Raw genomic sequence first — 5,506 nt, 5'->3', positions numbered from 1 at the left:
TTCTCCCTTGTTGCCAAAATGAACTTTATCTGCCTTGTTCTTTCCCTTGCTGCCTCTTTCAAATGGGAAGTCCATCAGATAGATGTTAAATCTGCCTTTTTGCATGGGGACTTGCATGAAGAAATCTATATGGGACAACCTCTTGGCTTTATACAAACAGACTCCAGCCCTATATGTCGGCTTAAGAAATCCCTTTATGATCTCAAGCAAGCCCCTAGGGCTTGGTATGCCAAAATGGATAGATTTCTTTTAGATACTTGCTTTTCTAGGTGTCATTCTAACAATATTCTCTACACCAAGAAAGTGGGTAAGTCTCTTATCATTCTTTTTATTTATGTTGATGATCTTATCCTTACTGGTAGTGATCCCAACCTTATAAAACATGTGAAGTCCAGCCTTAAAAAGAAGTTTGAAATGACAAACTTAGGACACTTGCATTATTTTCTTGGTCTTCAAGTCTTGTAATTCAAGGAAGGTATTTCCCTTTCTCAGTCCAAGTATGCCTGTGATCTTCTATGCCACTTGCACATGGAAGACTGTAAGACAACCCCTTCTCCCTTTCAGTTTGGAGCCAAACTTTCAGTCACTTGTACTTCCCCTAAAGTTGATGCTACCTTATATCGTCAGCTTGTAGGAAAACTTTTGTATCTAACCCATAACCGTCCTGACCTTTCCTTTGATGTTGGCCGTATTGTTCGGTTTATACAAAACCCACATGAAAGTCATTGGAAAGCAGCTAAAATAATACTTCGTTATGTTTGAGGTACAATTCAGTTTGGGATTCATTACAGTGTAGAAGCATCTCCTCTATTGGTTGGTTTCACTGATTCCGATTGGGCTAGTGACACTGATGATTAGAAGTCTACTGCAGGTTATGTATTCACTCTTGGTTCTGGACCTATTACTTGGGCTTGCAAGAAAAAAAGTGCCATTTCTCTTTCTTCAGCAGAAGCAGAGTATCGTGGCGCTGTAGAAGCTAGTAAGGAAGCCCTGTGGCTTCGTCAGATCCTGTCAGAGTTTGGCTTTCAGCAGCAGCATCCGACTACACTTTGGTGTGATAATCAAAGTGCCATTCAACTATGCAAAGATCCAGTCCAACATTAGTGCAACAAACACATTGAACTACACATGCACTTCATCAGAAAGCTCATTCATGACCATGTTCTTGAAGTGAAATATTGTTCAACTGATGATTAATTTGCAAACATCTTTACAAAAGCTCTCATAGAGGCGAAGTTTACTAAACTTCGATTTATGGTTGGAGTTCACGAAGTTGTCACTAAGGGGGGGTAGGTTAGAATGCCTCCTTCCTTGTCCTATTGTTTCATATTTGTACAACCTTCAATCCTATCCCAATTTGTTCTTAAGGGGGGGTGTTAGGATATTCCGACAATAGGAAATAGTTAAGTATAACTTGGTTTAGTGTAGATTTAGGTAAAGTGTGTTTCTTTACCATGTACATTTGTAACTTACAATCTAACAGTTACGATATGTTCTAGACATGAAGTGATCCGAAGGTTCATTCTCTCCTTGGTATTAATGACACTTGATTTGTGGCTTAACACCCGATTGGTCCATGATCTTTATTTAAAGAGCATGGAGGGTCATTTGTAGGGTGACCGTTCATGAGAGAAGCTTATGCAAATTTTCTTTCTTTTACATTAATAAATTTCCTGAAGTGGCCGCGTTGGCTGAGGCCGTGGAATGTTTCCCTTTTTGAGGGTTTTAACCATGTCAAGAATACGGGCGTATTGATCTGTGATCTGTTTGTGAGCAGTGTCCTTTGGTGTTCTATTTGAGGAACTTACCTTGTAAATTCCTACAATTTAAGTCTTTATGGAGAAATCTGGTTAAGATCAAAATGAATATCAGTCCATCTTAAATCCCCCATGAAGTTATAAACAATAATTAGAGATTAGTTTATAAAACTGTTTGTTATTATAAACTCATCTATATCAATAAATTGTCACACCCAACTACATTAGATTAAATACATTTTGTTGAGCATGCAAACATTGTTTACCTACATTCCTTCTTATAATAAATTAAATATTTTGTTTGAATATTTAGTAAGTTGTAATTCTTTAAGGCTCTGCTATTCACTCAATTAAAATCAATTAACTATCTTTAGACAAATAAATATCCCTTTCATTCTATTTGGCAAGTGTTAAAGTTTAAGCACCTGTTTTCAAACTATTCATAACATTGGTCTTCCAAAAAAGCTTAAAAAAAATAAAACATTTTAGATACTCTGGCATGATTAATTAACCTAGAATCATCTCAGAGGACAACATCAAATTGGCTCTGTTCCCGAGGAGTGAAAATAGAAGTATTTTCCCTGGGAAAATGATTAAGACTTTTCATTTAAGATGAATAAAGGAATTGTAGGTTAAAATATTTCACCTGACGACTCCACAAGCCCAAGTTGGCTCCTTCAAAACATACCAGATCTCAATCTGATTCTCAAATTGTTTCTCCATTATCTGATCTAGAGAGATTGGTAAGAGAAGCCTATTTTAGAAGGAGAATTGAAGCTTCTGCTTATCCTTCTGTACCACTATAGCTTGAAGATATTTCAGCTTTTGATCCCTTTAGGCCTGTTCCATCCAAATTAGACTTGGCTGATCTAACACCTAGGGTTTTAGAACTATTATCTAAAGGGGTTGATCTGCAGTCAACTCTCTTAGTCCATTATTTGGAATCATATAAAATCCCTGAAATATTTTCGGATTCACCCAAGTCAGAAGAAGAATTAGATGTACATTTATCGAAGTTAAAACCTACTGATTTTATCTCCCCTACTCATTATACATTTCCATCTACTTCTGCCCAACTTGAGGAAACTTTTTCTGTATATTCAAACCCTTTGTTTGAAAATAAAGAAGAAGTTGAAACAAAGGTTCAAAAGCTAGTTATCAAAACACCTTTAAAAACTTTTAGGGATCCTCCACTTTCCCATCCTCCTCCTCCTACCATTACACCTCCATCTTCACCTACAACTTCACCATCTTCCTCCTCATCCTCTACTACATCATCTCCCACCTCTTCTACTGATTCATCTTCATCTTCATCTTCAAATATGGTTGCCTTTCAACCTATTATTCAAGCTAGGTATGCTGCCTTACATCTTCCTAACCAGCTCAATAATTTTCTTGATGGGTATTTAAAACACCTACCATGGTTTAATGGAGAAATTGGTTTCTCTGCTGAAGATCATTTAGCTTCCTTTTTGGATTTTGTTGATAATATGAACATTGAACATGAAGATGTATATATTAGATTATTTTTTCAATCACTAGAGGGGAAAGTTATGATTTGGTTTAGACAACTGAGAGATGATTCAATTCATTCTAGGAATGAATTAACTACCATATTTAAGAATCAATGGGGTGTTAAGAAGGATCCAATTTACTATCTCATAGAATTTGAAGAACTGAAAATAAACCATGGTGAACCAGTGGCAGATTTCATAAAAAGATTTAATAAACTTTATCATAAGATGCCACCTGACTGTAAACCACCAATAGCAGCAACAAAAATTTGATTTTTTAAAGCATTTAATGATGAGTTTGCAGTCATGCTTAGGGAAAGGACATCTCATACCCTACAATACAGGCAAACAAATGCTATAAAATTTGAGGCTAATAGGTCAGCATCAACTAAACTTAAAGCCAAGGCTGAAAAAGATGAAAAGAAAATGAAAGTCAAGGAAGAAGGATCTTCCTCAAAAACTAAAAATGAAGATCAAAATATAGATGAGATCATATCATTTCTTAGAAACCTTTCAAATAGAATTTCAAAAGTAGAAACTTAGCCTAGAACACTTCAAAAAACCACTACTAGACCTCAAACTCAATTTAGAAGAGCCCCCCAAACTCAAATTTTGCAAAGACCAAATACTGATCAACATATCCAACCCCCATTGATGATTGATGACCAACAACTAGAAGGCATTGGCCCTTCGAGTTCTAAAGATATAAATAATCTGGATCATTGATCTTTACAAACTGCTATTGTTTCTCTCCCTATCAGTCTTCTCAAGATCAAGAAGACTCAAATTTCAAAATATCAGGCCTTTTCGGAGTTTTTAATCGCAAAATTGAATAGGAGACACTATTTAAGACCTAGTTCAGGGCCTGGTAGACCTCGAAAAATCCCCATTGTAAATGAACCTCAAATAAAATCCACTGAGACTCAAACAACAACAATTCAACCATTGAATCAAACCGTTGAAACACCTCTAATTGATAAAACTGTTTTCACCACTTTCAATGTTGAAAGGGATCTTGAAAGAGTTAAAATACCCATTCCTTTATCTGAACTTTCAAAGAATCCAAGGTATAAAAACCAAGTTTCCAAATGGATCCAGTCATCCAATGTTGATGCTGAAGGGGATTTAATAAGCCTATAAGGTGAAAAACCTTCAGTAGCCTTTGGTCCCAACTTAGACATGATTGATGAAAATGTACCACCTTTTTATGTGACTCTAAAAATTCATGATTTCTTGTTATATAACTACATGTTAGATTCTGGGGCTTCCCATAATCTGATGCCAAAGGTAATCATGGACCAACTGCAATTAGAGGTCACTAGAACTTATCATGATCTTTACACTTTTGACTCCAAGAAAGTACCCTGTCTTGGACTTATAAAAGATCTGGTGGTTACTTTAGCTCAGATCCCTATTAAGAGTGTGGTTTTAGACATTGTAGTCACTGATATCCCTCCCAAATTTGGCATGTTATTATCAAGATCTTGTTGTGCCAAATTAGGAGGAAGCCTTCAAATGGACATGTCTTATGCTACCATTCTTGTATATGGGGGTGAGCATCTCAGATTATACAGAGAAGTAAGATTCATGAATATTGTTTGTAAATCTGATCAAGCTAGGAATCATCCTATTTATGCAGTAGATCAAGACTTTGGATGTTTTGAATTATCATCAAATAATTCACAAAATACTCAACTTACTATTGAAAACATTGTTGACAAGCCTAAAACCATCAACACTGATATTTGGAAATTGTACTTTGATGGTTCTTTCTCAAAGGAAGGAGCAGGAGCTGGAATTGTATTAATTTCACTAGACAAAGAAAATATTACCCAATCCTATAAACTTGAATTCGATGTGACTAATAATGTAGCAGAGTATGAAGCTTTCCTGCTAGGATTGGAATTAGTAAGGAATCTTTGTCGAACAAGTAAGGAGTATTTGTCAAACTAAGCACCCTAGACTTAGATCTTATAGGAATGAGATTTGGGATTCAATAGATAATTTCTTTTTAGCATTCAACATCACTGCTATTCCTAGAGATCAAAACATTCACGCAGATTCCTTGGATGTTTCCACTAGTTCTTTTAAAGTTCCTGATCAAATGCTTGTCCAATATCAAATTCAAGTTAAGTATAGACCATCTATTCCTGACAGTCTTAAACATTGGCAAATATTTGATGATGACGAGCAGTTAAAATCCTTTTTGCAAGTAGTTCATGAGTTTTCAACCCT

The sequence above is a fragment of the Pinus tabuliformis genome, chromosome 7 (genome assembly GCF_031772625.1).
Source record: "Pinus tabuliformis cultivar Carrire ecotype Pingquan chromosome 7, CPIR1, whole genome shotgun sequence".
NCBI lineage: Eukaryota > Viridiplantae > Streptophyta > Pinopsida > Pinales > Pinaceae > Pinus > Pinus tabuliformis.
Note: the sequence above shows the minus strand (reverse complement) of the source record.